Source organism: Vidua macroura, chromosome 32 (genome assembly GCF_024509145.1).
Source record: "Vidua macroura isolate BioBank_ID:100142 chromosome 32, ASM2450914v1, whole genome shotgun sequence".
Taxonomy (NCBI): Eukaryota; Metazoa; Chordata; class Aves; order Passeriformes; family Viduidae; genus Vidua; species Vidua macroura.
The window spans coordinates 403,491-417,969 of NC_071602.1; the positions used below are offsets into that span (position 1 = coordinate 403,491).

At 47.8% G+C, this 14,479-nt stretch overlaps 1 long non-coding RNA gene across 1 annotated transcript; it reads left to right on the forward strand.

The window, feature by feature from the left end:
* Nucleotides 1-3,246: 3,246 nt before the first annotated feature.
* On the forward strand, nucleotides 3,247-7,003 carry LOC128820913 (uncharacterized). Its single transcript, XR_008440995.1, has 2 exons — nucleotides 3,247-3,621; nucleotides 6,837-7,003. It is a non-coding gene; the product is annotated as an uncharacterized LOC128820913 (long non-coding RNA).
* The last annotated feature ends 7,476 nt before the right edge of the window (nucleotides 7,004-14,479 follow it).

The following is a 14,479-nucleotide window of genomic DNA, read 5'->3' on the forward strand; positions in this document are numbered from 1 at the left end:
TGTCGAGGCGGGCTCCCCATTGGGATAAAACATCCCTTCCTAATAATAGTATGTTTGAAGAGACAACAAAAGGTCTCACCGTTGCCAATTGTCCTTCCGGACCTTCCACGCACACAAGACGCCTACTCCTCAGAGGGTGGACCGCTCCGCCCACACCGGAGATCCTGCCGCAAGGGGGCACAAGCTCCCAGTCGCTGGGCCACCTCGCCTGGGGGATGATGGTCACGTCAGCTCCTGTGTCTGCCATGAGCCGCATCTGCACCGACTTTCCCTGGAAAGAAAGTTTGGCATCAATTAATGGTCTTTCTTTACATACATTTTGGGTGAAGAAAACATGTCTCTCTGTGTCTGGATCATCGTGGGTGTCCAGTACATAAAGCAAAGCAAAAGGATCTCCTTTCCTTAAAGTAAATGGCGGGTGGTTACAAATGACGGAGACGGTGATCTCCTCTCCTGGTGGAAAACACACTACCTCAGGTAAGATGGTGATTTCATTCGGCGTGTTGAAGGAGTCTTCTAAGATGAGCACGGTGGTGTCCCGACACTCGTGGAGGGGGCCCAGGAACCCAGCAGGAACTCTCGTCAGGTCCTCATCCTGGAGAGAGATGGTGATGCTGCTGCGGAGGACCCGACGATTGCCCTGATTTAGGGTACCTGTCCAGCGGATGAGGCGGAGTCCGTCCTCGTGGCTGCGCTGAACTGCTGGACTTGGCCGCGCGGCCACTCGTCCTCCCTGATGGTCGGGAGGCTGGGATGCTGAGAAGGGCCACTTGGTGTCCTCGCGCGGCCCCTCCTCGCCCTCCGCCGCCAGTTTCCCACTGGCTGGTACCCTTGTCGCTGTAGATGAAACTGGTGATCTTGATAAAATGAGTTCCTAGGATATGGTCTTGGAGGGGGCAAGATAGGTTGTTGAATTTGTGGCCAGTGGGGACAGTTCACCTGGATGTGACCCAGCTGACCACAGTTAAAACAGCGCGTATTTTGTAAGTTTATCATGGCCTCTCCCACCCCTTTGCTGACAGCCAGGGCCACCGTGTGCTCCATTGACATTGCCTTTGTGCAAGCCTCCACCATCTGAGAGATGGTGGGCTCGGGGTCCTGAGGTAGTGCACGGAGAATCTGTTTTGTTTCCGAATTAGAATTAGAAATGGCCATCTTTCGTAGAAGCTCTGCACGAGCTTCTGCGTTGTCTATTTGTCTCTCAATGGCCTCTTTCAGTCTATCAACAAAAGTAATAAAAGTCTCCTCAGGCCCTTGCATGATGGAAGAAAAGTTTTGGAGGGGGGTCTTACCATCCGGTATCTTCAGGAGCGCCTCCTTTCCCGCTGCTGCTATGTCCTGAAGCAGCTCCTGTGCTAGTAGAATTTGGTCCTCCGGACTGCTGAACTCCCCTTCTCCAGCAAGGGCTTCCATTGCCTCGTCCCCCTCTCCCACCACCTCTGCGAGATCATACTTGCACAGGAGTGGTTTCAACAGTTTTTTCCAATGAATCTCCCAGAGGTCGCATTTGGTGGGAGAAAACAGTGCCTTAGCAATATACCTTAAATCATGGGGGACTAGCAAACGTCCAGCAAATGTTAAGTCCAGCACATTTTTAAAGAAAGGCGAGTTTCTGCCATAATCTTTGGCAGCCTTCCTTAACTCCTTCACCTCAGCGTATGGAATTTGCTCCCACTTTGGCTCCCTCCCCCGCCAGAGGATGACCGGTGCCGCAAAGCTGCCCAAGTCCCGTGCCAATTCCAAATCCCCATCCTTAATTGCCTCCTCTCTGATCTTTGCCCAACCACCCCCCCCCGACTTGTTGGAATGCCGGGGACTGCCACTCTCCTCATCCTATTCCGAGGATGAAGCAGGCCGGGTTAGGGCACGGTGCCTCTTCCTGGCCGGTGGGTCCCGGAGACAGTGGGCCCGGCAGGCCAGGATGGCCTGCTTCCGGCCAGGCTTCTTCCCGGTTCCGGTAGCGTGGGAACTGGCAGTGGCAGGAGAGGAGGAGGCGTGTCCTGACCCACCCACTGGGGCGTGACCTTCTGGTTGGGGGTTCCCACCCACAGGGGCTGGGCCCACTTGGGGGCTGGTCCCAGCCACAGGGGGCCCACCCAGGGGTGTGGTCAGAGAGAAGGAGGGGACGGGTCCTGACGCAGGGGCGGCACTCGACGGAGGCGGGGGAGGAGGCGGGGGCGAGACGGCAGGAATTTTCTGGGGTGAAGGAGAAGGAGGGGCGCCATCTTGAGGCTGGTCTTTTTTCGCCACGAGGCAGGCGCCATTTTGTCCCATTTGTTCAGTTAAGTCCTCTAAAGAGCAACAGGGTTTCAAACTAGGATTAGGGTCTCTGGGGTGGAGGGAACAGGAATGACATGTGTTGGGGTGGCCAGTCCCAACACACGAATGGGACAGGGAGGATCGGGAAGCAGCAGAGAGACGGCAGCAGCTCTGTGCCGATGTATGGCAGGATCTGTCTCCCGATCCGCCCTTAGGGGAAGAGGGAATAGGATTGGGGGGGGGAGGAACACGAGGTAGGTGAACTGGGGACCCAACTCTCTCCCTTCTTTTTTAACAAATTAAGAATGGAATGAAAATCAGAAAAAAACGACCGACTGAAATCCTCCCCTGAACTTGTAAATCATAAATCTTTCTCCCAACTCTTCCCCAGAAATCAGGCACCAAAACATCTTCCCATGTAGTAGCAGGAAAATGTTCAAAAATAAATTTAACAAAAGGTTTTAAATCTCTCTTATTAAAAGAAATGTTCCCTAAAACAAGGTGGGACTTAATTTGGATATAAAACTCCTGTTGAGCTGGAGACAGGCGGTTACCCATTATATCAGGTCTCACAGCTAAATCACCCTCTTCGAAAAGGAAAAAAAAAACCAAAAAACAAAAAAGGGAGGTGAAGCCTAGTCAGGCATAAGAAAAAGCGAGATAAGCATACCTCTTGTAATTAAAAGGTCTTTGTTCATCAAAACGAACATTTAAAGAAGATAAGAATTTAAACTGAACAGAGAATTTCAGACTGTGAGAAGAGAAAGAGGAGAAAAAAAAGGGGGGGGGGGCTTGATAAACAACAAGTTTTCTGCTTAAGAATTGTGCAAATGCAGCTAGCACAGAAGACTGTGTAACTAACTATACACAAGCTAACTTTTAGGCCAAGGACAACCGGCAAAGAAGATAAGGAGCCTTCATCCAAAGGACCCCCTAGCAACCAATTGCACCGGCGCAGAGTACATCGAGAGAAAATACGTCAACCGAAAAAAAGGGGGGAATATAAAAACAAAAAGGTCAAAGGGGGAAGGTGCGCCGTGGCAGAGTGGAGACTCCCCGGCCGCCCAGTGCTGTTTTTTTGCTTAATACCGCTTGCTTAATAAATTCTTGTTAATTGATTTATCTATAATTAGCCTCCCCAATTGAATTTGTCCATAACAAATTTGGTGCCGTGACTCGGATAAGGGCAAACGGGCAGGAATTCCTAATCAGGGAGGCGCCCCGCTGCCTTTTCAGCGGCCCTGGTGCAGGCTTTTCCTTCTCGGGCCCTTACCGACGAACCTAAATTCGGTATTAAGCAAAAGGGATACCGGTAACCCCGTAATCTTTGTGCACGAAGCCCGGGCGAAGACGCAGGACAGCGTGAGCATAAAAGTGGGATCCGCTCGGTTGGGGTTGGGATCCCAGGACATAACGTACGAGACGTCCTTTTAGGACGAGGCAAGTGTGGACCTCTAAGTAGTGCGGTTTCCAGACCCCGAGAGGGGCTGGGCCACGAACAGGGGGCCGCGAGTGTGTGTGTGTGTGAAGGTGTCCTGGAAGATGGGACAGAGGAAAAGCAAGCCCTCTGATTCCATGGGGACGGGGACCCCGGTAAAGTTTCCCCAGATACCACCTGACAGTCCGTTAGGTTTAATAATAAAATCTTGGGATGAATACCCTTCAAGAAAAGGGAAGGATAAGGCAAAAATGATACATTATTGTATGGAAGTATGGGGAGGGAAACAAATCTGTGGTGATAATTTATTTTGGCCAGTGTTTGGAAGCTTCGAGGACTGGATTTGCCAGGCATTAAACATTTATATAAATTCTAAAGAACCTTTTGATATGGAAGAGAGCAAGTACTCTGCTCTCTGGATAGTGGGGGAAACAAGAGCAAAACTTTTTGCCTTAAGCACCCAGGGAGAAAAAAAGAAAAATAAAAAGCCTGAGGAGGTTCCAACTGCACCCCCTCTACCATACATACCTCCCCCTCCTCCACCTCCACCAGCACCACCAGTAGTCTACCCCAATTTAGATCAAGGGGGGGACTTTGAAAACCAGGAAGTAGAAATCCTGGAACCGGTCCCTGAGGAAAATCGTCGTGTTACTCGTAGCCTAACAAGGGGAAAAAGCGAGAGGGAAAGGCAAGCTCTATATCCATTAAGGGAAGTAGCTTTGGGAATGATCCCTAATCCTAATGCTGGTCAGCAGGGACAACCAGCCCAAATTCCGGGAATAGGTTATGTGGAGGTACCTCTTAATTCAGGAGATGTGAGGGAGTTCAAGAATGAAATGGGACATCTATTGGAAGATCCCCTCGGAGTTGCAGAGCGGGTGGATCAGTTTCTGGGGCCCAACGTGTATACGTGGGATGAAATGCAGTCAATACTGGGGATTTTATTCACCTCTGAGGAGCGAGGGATGATCAGGACAGCCGGTATGAGAATTTGGGATAGAGACCATCAGGCAGGACCCCAAGCAGATACTAAATGGCCTTTACAGCGTCCTAATTGGGATAAGCAGGATCCCCTGCATAGGACACATATGGCCGACTTAAGAACAATTCTTATCCAGGGGATCAGAGAATCAGTCCCTAAGGGGAAGAATGTGAATAAAGCTTTTTGTGACAGTCAAAAGAAAGATGAGGACCCCACGGAATGGTTAGGACGGCTCCGGAGATCTTTTCAGCTGTACTCCGGAGTAAATCCTGACACTCCGGAAGGACAGATGTTGTTAAAGACCCAGTTCGTGGCTAGAGCCTGGCCTGATATTAGGAGAAAATTGGAAAAGATTGAGGATTGGCATGGTAGAGGCCTGGATGAATTGTTGCGGGAAGCTCAGAAAGTGTATGTACGGAGAGAGGAGGAAGGACATAGGAAACAAGCAAGAGTGATGATGGCTGTGGTACGTGAAGGGCAGAGGGGAACGCTTAGTCAGTTCCAGGGAAGTAAGCCGAGGGGCCAGAAGGTAGAAGAAGGGAGAAGAGAAAAGGAGAGTGGACAAGGAAGCTGCTTTTATTGTGGTAAGAGAGGGCATTTTCGGCGGGAATGCAGAAAAAGGTTGGCAGATGAAAAGCATTCAAGGAAGATTGAGGGGGTCAGGGGCTCTATTTGCTGGGGACCCAGAAAAAAACAGAGCCCCTGGTAAAACTAAAAATTGGTCCCCAGCAGCAAGAATATGAGTTTCTTGTGGACTCAGGAGCTGAGAGATCAACGGTTGAAACCCTTCCCTCAGGGTGTAAATTATCAAGAGAAACAATACAGGTAGTTGGGGCAAAAGGGGAAGCCTTTAAAGTGCCTGTAATCAAAGACATTATTTTTGAAACCAGCTCCAAAATAGGTATAGGGTCACTGTTGTTAGTTCCAGAGGCTGACTATAACTTACTGGGACGAGATTTGATGATTGAATTAGGAATTGGAATCGACATAAATGACAAGAAGCTAAATATTAAATTATGTCCTCTTCGGGTAGAGGACGAACAGAAAATTAACCCTGAAGTGTGGTATACCCCAGAAAAAGCAAGCCGATTGGACATAAAACCTTTTGAGATAATATTAAGAAATCCTGAAGTCCCAGTTAGAGTTAAGCAGTACCCAATTCCAAAGGAAGGAAGGAAAGGGGTCAAACCTGAAATTGAAAGATTAAAAGCACAAGGGTTATTAGAACCCTGCATGTCCCCCTTTAATATTCCTATCCTTCCTGTTAAAAAAAACCCGATGGGAAATACCGTTTGGTACATGATTTACGAGAAAGTAACAAAAGGACTGTAGAAAGATTCCCTGTAGTAACTAACCCTCATACTTTATTAAGTCAGTTAGGCCCCGAAAATCAGTGGTATAGTGTTATAGATTTAAAGGATGCATTTTGGGCATGTCCCCTTAAAGAAAGTTGTAGGGACTATTTTGCCTTTGAATGGGAAGACCCAGACACCCACAGGAAACAACAACTCCGTTGGATGGTACTTCCACAAGGGTTTACAGAGTCCCCTAATTTATTTGGCCAGGCACTGGAGCAGCTGCTTACAGATTTTCAGTTGAGAGAAGGGGCTGTCCTGATTCAGTATGTAGATGACTTGTTAGTAGCTGGGAAAGAAGAGGAAATTGTCAGGGAAGAGAGTATAAGATTACTCAATTTTCTAAGCCTGAAAGGACTCAAAGTGTCAAAATCCAAATTACAATTTGTGCAAAAAGAGGTGAAGTATCTCGGACATAGACTGAGTCAAGGAATGAAGAAACTAGACCCAGAAAGGGTTAAGGGAATCTTAGCTATGCCAGGGCCAAGGACAAAGCGGGAGGTTAGACAGCTGTTAGGATTGTTTGGGTACTGTAGACAATGGATAGAGGGATTTAGCGGGAAAGTAAAATTCCTATATGAGGAACTAACAAAAGAAGGCTTGCTTAAGTGGACTCGGGAAGATGAGGAAAAACTACAGGACCTCAAGGCAGAATTAGTAAATGCACCGGTTCTCAGTCTTCCTGATTTAAAAAGGCCCTTTTATAATATAAAACCAGGTGATAAGGTGTTAATAAAAACCTGGAAAGAAACCTCACTAATCCCAAACTGGGAAGGCCCCTATGTTGTTTTACTTACTACAGAAACTGCAGTCAGAACCGCCGAGAAGGGATGGACACATGCGAGCCGAATAAAGGGACCGATTACTGCTGCTGCTGCCGAAGACCCCTGGAGAATAACCAGCCAACCCGGAGATCTTAAGGTCACATTTAAATGGACTTAATGGACTCAGTAAAAATTGTACAAACCAGCTGGTATAGTGAGATATTGGATTATGGATATCCTATAACTGATGATTTTAGAGTCTATTGTACAAATAAGGATTGTGATTGTTACCCTTTTGTATGCTATATTTGTAAAATCTTCCAGGAACGGTGGTGGGTCCATAGTTATAGAGGTACCCCTCCTAGGGGTATTTGTAAAGGCTGTTACCAATTAGAAAGAGAACTGACAAAGTCAGTCCTAGAGATTGGAGAAGAGAACGGGACCCTACCAAGGGAATCCCAAGAGTGGTGGGAGGTGTTTACTAAGGGGGCTAGGCCTGAAAATTGTTGTTACCACTCTAATGAACCAATTCCCCTAATTGTTCAAATTATAAAAGGGAATTGCCGGAAGACTTTACCTGGAATTCAGTGTAATTCACCGCAAGTGAAGGATAAGAATTGGGAATCATTCAAAAAGAGGCAGCAAAAACAGAGTAAGGGTCCTTCTGAAGAATATCCTTGCTGCCGAGAAGATGGTACACCTCGCGGCTCAAAGCAACCGGGTCGGCGAGCAAGGCAGAGGGATAAGAAGCAGTGGAGGAAAAAGCCCTCAAACTGGGACAATTCAAAGGTATTTCAAGAACTGCCTCAAGGATACTGATCTCCCAAGGGTAAAGGTGAGCCCGGCAATAACATGTCAAACCAAACAGTGGGAAGGGGGAAATAATGATAATCAAGTTCTGGGGCGGTTTGGACTCCACCCTTGCTGGCAAATTCTGTACATATTAGTTATATGTTGTACCTGGCCTGTACAAGGGGACTATGCACACCAGCCATTTAATTAGACTCTGACCAAAATAGACCAAGGGAAAGTTGTTAAGCAAAATGCCACCACTGTAGCTCCTACTTTTTTAGTTACTAATGAGGACTTGGTGAACTCTGTGTGGGGATGGAGTAAACCTGACTTCCACGCTATCTATTGGTGTCCTAGTTCCAATCCTGGGAGGGGATATTGTAATTACCCTGGGGAATATCTGTGTGGATATTGGGGCTGTGAAACCATAGCAACTGCCTGGGCTGTCACCCATCCAGATAAATTTTTACAGGTCTCATGGTATCCTAAAGGATGCAAAGTTCCATGGTATGGCACTCAAGGAGAAATTCTGTATATGGGGAATTGCAGGTCCTTGAAAATACAGGTGCTCAAGCCCCTGGACCCAGGATGGCTGGTAGGAAAAACTTGGGGAGTAAGGTGTTGGGAACCGGGTAAGGATCGTGGAGGGTACATTCAAATAAAAAAGGAAATCCTACCACATGATCCTCTACCCATAGGCCCTAACTCTGTAATTGCTGAGGAGGAGTTGACCGAGACAGCCACAGGGACCAGTGACACCACAATGCCCGGAAACGGGACCCTCATACTCCCGACCCCGGATCCCCAGCAAAGTACCCTTTGGAAACTTATGCAGGCAGCATACCAAGTCCTCAATGTAACACGACCTAACATTACTGAACAATGCTGGCTGTGCTTTGATATTAAACCTCCTTTCTATGAGGCAGTAGGACTCAAAGAGAAACCCAAACGAGTTAATGGGAGCAATCCGCCATAATGTAACTGGAAAGACCCCCAAAGCCAAGGGATAACGTTAGCAGCAGTAACTGGAAAGGGACGATGCATAGGGAGAGTCCCGTGGCAAAAGAAACATTTGTGTAAAACAGTCAGTAAAGCACAGCATAAGAGTAACCCGGCAAAATGGTTGATTCCAGCCAAAAATACTAAATGGATACGCTCCAGAGGGGGGCTTACACCCTGTATTGCTCTTGACCTATTCAACGAAGTCTCTGAGTTTTGCATACAAGTGGTAATAGTCCCTAAAATCATTTATCATCCTGAGGAATATGTGTTTAATGCTCAAGTCACTTCTGAACATCACTTATCAAAAAGGGAACCCTTCACAGCCTTGACAGTGGCTACCCTAATGACTGTAGGTGGAACAGGTGTTGGCACTGGGGTGGCATCATTAGTAAAACAGAATCAAGAATTTAATTCCTTGAGGATGGCTATAGATGAAGACTTAGCCCGCATTGAACAGTCGATCTCAGCCCTTGAAAAGTCTGTAAGATCCCTGTCAGAGGTAGTATTACAAAATCGTAGAGGATTGGACTTAATATTCTTGCAACAGGGAGGATTATGTGCTGCCCTTAGGGAGGAATGCTGTGTGTATGCAGACCACACGGGAATTGTGAGAGATACAATGACTAAACTAAGGGAAGGCCTCGAACGGAGAAAGAGGGAGAGAGAGTCACAGCAAAGCTGGTATGAGACTTGGTTCAACAGCTCCCCTTGGCTTACCACGCTACTATCAACCCTTGCAGGTCCTGTGATATTGTTGTTACTAGGTTTAACTTTCGGACCTTGCATTTTTAATAAAATCATAGACATTGTAAAAGGAAGACTAGAGGCAGCTCATCTAATGCTTATTAGGGAGAGGTACGAAGCATTGCCCAGGGACTCAGAAGTAGATGAAACCCTGGTCTTAAGCCACCAAGAGTTAAAGCGTTTTAATGAACAAATTGGTAAAGAGAAAGAGGAGGGATTGTAATAAAAAGGTCTTTGTTCATCAAAACGAACATTTAAAGAAGATAAGAATTTAAACTGAACAGAGAATTTCAGACTGTGAGAAGAGAAAAAGGAGAAAAAAAAGGGGGGGGGGCTTGATAAACAACAAGTTTTCTGCTTAAGAATTGTGCAAATGCAGCTAGCACAGAAGACTGTGTAACTAACTATATACAAGCTAACTTTTAGGCCAAGGACAACCGGCAAAGAAGATAAGGAGCCTTCATCCAAAGGACCCCCTAGCAACCAATTGCACCAGCGCAGAGTACATCGAGAGAAAATACATCAACCGAAAAAAAGGGGGGACTATAAAAACAAAAAGGTCAAAGGGGGAAGGTCCGCCGTGGCAGAGTGGAGACTCCCCGGCCGCCCAGTGCTGTTTTTTTGCTTAATACCGCTTGCTTAATAAATTCTTGTTAATTGATTTATCTATAATTAGACTCCCCAATGGAATTTGTCCATAACAGGATCATCCCACAAGTGCTGCAGGAATTGTCTGCAGGCTCCTGCAGTGCCTCGTGCTGCTCCCTTGCCAGAGGCACCCCAGGCCAGGGGGGCACATCTGGGCTGCTGTGTCTGCCTGTGGGGCTCCCCGTTCTGGGCAAGGAGGAGGAGCTGCAGAGGCTCTGCAGGACTGACAGGATGGGCTTTGGGGCTGTGAGGAGAAGCTGAGGGACCTGGGCTGCTGAGCTTCTGAGGAGGAGGCCCAGGGCTCCTCCTGCAACTGGAGGTTGGCCCATCAGAGTCTGCTGCAGCTGGTCAAAAATTAGAAAAAGTAACTGATCTCCCTTCTCCAGGATAAACAACCCCAGCTCCCTCAGCTGCTCCTCACAGGACTCATGTGTCAGAGCCTGCACCAGCCTTGTTGCCCTTCTCTGGACACGCTCCAGCCCCTCCATGTCCTTCCTAAATTGGGGGCCCAGAACTGGACACAGCACTCGAGGTGCTGCCCAACCAGTGCCCAGTACAGGGGAAGAATCACTTCCCTGCTCCTGCTGGCCACACCATTCCTGATCCAGGCCAGGAGCCATTGGCCTTCTTGGCCACCTGGGCACACTGCTGGATCATGTCCAGCCTGCTGTCCATCAGTGTCCCCAGGTCCCTTTCTGCCTGGCTGCTGTCCAGCCGCTCTGTCCCCAGCCTGTAGCTCTGCCGGGATTTTTGTGGCCAAAGTGCAGGACCCAGCACTTGGTCTTGTTAAACCTCACCTTGTTGGACCTGGATCCAGCCTGTCCAGGTCCCTCTGCAGAGCCCTCCTACCCTCCAGCACATCCACACTCACACCCAGCTTGGTGTCATCTGCAAATTTCCTGATGGTGGATTCAGTCCCCTCATGCAGATCATCAATGCAGACATTGAAATCCACGCTGGCTGGCTCTGATCCCTCGGCCATCCTGTGGGTGCCCTGTGATGGCACTCAGGGTGATCTGTTCCAGAACCTTGCCGGGCACCAAGGTCAGGCTGACAGGCCTGCAGTTCCCCAGATCCTCCTTCCAGCCCTTCTTGGGGATGGGCTCACACTGGCACCTCCAGTCCTCTGGGGCCTCCCTGGTGAGCCAGGACTGATGCTAAATGATGGAGAGCAGCTTGGGGAGCTCATCCACCAGCTCCCTCATCCCTCTAGGATGGATCCCATCTGGTGCCAGAGACACCTGTGAGCATCTGAGTGGCTCAGCAGGTCCCCAGCTGCTCCCTCCTGGATTCCAGGGAGCTGTTCTGCTCCCTGTCCCCATCCACCAGCTCAGGAGAACACTTGTCCTGAGCATGACCTGTCCTAATGTTGAAAACTGGGGCAAAGAAGGTGGCTCAAGTTAAGCAGCTCAGCTTTTCCTTATCTTTAGTTACTTTATTCCCCACTGCATCCAATAAAGAGTAGAAGTTCTACTTATCCCTCCTTTTGCTATTAGTTTATTTTTAAATCACTTGTTATTCTTTTTCACAGAAGTGGCCAGCTTAAGCTCTAATTGACCTTTCACCACTCTACTTTCTGCACAACCTAACAACATCCTTAAAGATTTCCTGACATGCCTGCTCTTCTCTCCAAAGTTGATGCACCCTCTTTTTTCCTGAGTTCCCACAAAAGCTCCATGCACAGACAGAACAGTCCTTTTTCCTCGCTGGCTCAACTTGGGCACAGAGGGACAGGCTGCTCCTTCCCTCTTAGGATTTCTTTCTTGAGATGTGTCCATCCTTCCTGGACCTCTTTGTTTTTAAGGGCTGTTTCCCTGAAAAAATCAGTACTTGATTCGCTACTCTCCAAATCTGCATCCTGAATAAGCCCAGGTCTGCCCTCCGTAATTCCTGTGTAGAAGTTCGGTTGATGCCCCTCTTGCTTTCACAGAACATTGAAAACTTGATTATTTCATGGTCACTGTGCCCCAGGCAGCCTCTGAGCACCACATTTGCCACCAGCCCTTCTCTGTTTGTGAACAGCAGGAGACAGAGCTTTCCTTGGGAGTGGGAGTTACCAAAAATTCGGTAAAACAGAAAACTCCTTAACCCCAATGTAGCATTAGGAAGCAACATTCTTTACTCAGCTGGATGCACGGGGGAGAGCTCCTCCCAAAGCCAAGCATGCTGAGTGCAGGAAAGTTTCTGTTCATATTCTGTATTTTGCACACATATTCATTGATTGTCTGGGACTAAACACACAGATGATAATCATTTCCCCAAAATCATGAACACATTTCCCATCCCCTTTTGCATGCCTTCTTCTGTCCTGGGGGGTCTCTCTGGTGGTCCCTGGTGGTCGTGGACCCCAATGTTCCCGTCAGCCTGGCTGAGCTGGCAGGACACTGAGGCTGGTGAATTTCAGTTCCCCTTCTCACACAATGGGCATTGTGTGGTTTCCATAGGCCCAGGGTTTTGCAAAACGAGCATTTTGTGTGCTCAGCAGGTGGAGACAATTTATCATCTGGGAACATAAGGTCACAGAGTGGGATATGACATCACAGAGTGGGTTATGTGAGGTCATCACGCAACTATGGTATCATAGGCTGTCTCTGTGACATCACAGAGTCAGCTGTGACATCACAGGGCAGAGGTCTGACATCACAGAGCAGGCTATGACATCACAGAACAGGCTGTGACATTAGAGACCAGCTGTGTGACATTAGAGAAATGTAGAGGAATTTCTCATGGAACAAGGGCATGATATCCTTGATGGCATTTCTTTGCAGGAACTGGACAACCCTGGCCTGCAGATTACAGAGATACTTTAGTTACTTTAGAAGTATTTAGGACATCCTTGGAAAGACAATAAGCTTTGTATGAATACAATAGTCTATGCTGGATGCTGAAAACTGTCACGTACTATAACCTGATCAGACGCTTGCAGTATAACAGCCAATCAATAAGTGACTTGTAGATGTAATCACATGACCTTAACCAATGAATGTTAATTAGCTATTGTATGATGTAAGGCAGTAAGGTATAAAATATGGATAAATTAGACCATAAAGGAGGAGGACATGTAGCCATAGTGGTTTGAGTGTCATTATTCTGGCCGGCTCTCCGTGGGACCCTCTTCATACTGGCACCATGAACAGGGACTCCTTTGCTGAAATGCGGATCACTTAAATGCAGAAGGCTCCCAAGCATCAGGTAAGCACCTGATTTGGGAGCCGGAGTGCTGGAGGCAGGAGAGGCCTGGTAGGCAAACGCAAGAGCAGAGTCCGGCGCTTGAGCGGCCGATCAAGCCCCGGCCAAGGTAAGACCAGGATGGAATTAGACGCGGCAGTTAAATTACTGACAACTATCCTCTCAAAGAGAGGTGAGGGCACCAAAGAAGAAGAAGTAATAGCCCTAATAAAATGGGCATGTAAAAAAGGAAAACTTTCTGAACCTGCCCTGCTCTTTAGTGAACCTGAGTGGCAAGAGGTAGGAAACTACCTCCGGGACATCAGGATAGAAGGTGGAAAATATGGAAAAGAAGCAAGGGAGTTAGGAGTTACTTGGAAATCTATCACCAATACATCAGAGTCTATGAAAGCTGAGAAAAAGGTAGCTGCCGCAGCCACTGAGGATTTGGGAGGCGATGTGAGTGGAGCAAAGCAACAAGTTCCTTCCAAGCCGTCACATCTCGCTAACTTTTTTGGAGTTGGAAAGGTCCCCATGAAAGGAATCTCTGCCCCTGTTTGCTCTAATTCACAAGAGTTGTTAAATAATCCATCACAAAAAGAGGAGGTTGCCCCATCAGAGTCTGCTGCAGCTGGTCAAAAATTAGAAAAAGTAACTGATCCCCCCTTCAAGAGGAGCCAGAGATATGGAAGCAGTGCCTGAAGCAACAGAAATAGAAGAAATTCCTGAGGTGGTGGGTGATGCAAGGCCAAAAAAGGCAGCTTCAGCTTGTGAGCAGAAAGGAAAGGAAAAGAATGCTGCACTTCCCTGTGCCCTCCTTTGCCTGACATAGCATCAGACGAATCTATGCTGTCGGCTGAGTCCGAGGGAGAGGAAAAAGATAGAGTTAGAAGGTCAAAGTGCTCTGAATCTAAGTACAAAGCTAAAAAATTGTATTCTAATGACTCAATTCAAGAAGTGTTAAAGAAATTAGCAGAATTATCCATACGGCAGGAACAATTGGAAAAACGAACAGAGACTGTGTCAGTGCTAAAGACTATTCCGACACCCCTTTCCGTCCCAGTCCCTGTGACACCCCCTGAGGAGCTGACTGCTCCACCCATGCCCGGATGCCTTGCAATACCCCCGCAGGCACCAAGGCCGGAAAAAGATCCAATTCAACCGCGATGGTCGGGTGTGATTCCAGATGCTATCATAGAAGGTGAATGGCAGGCTGCCAGTTCTCTTTCTTGCCCTGTAATAGTCAGTAATAATTAAGCAAATTGGGAACCTCATGATTGGAAAATATTGCAACCAACAAAACAAGCAGTTAGTGCCCATGGTATTC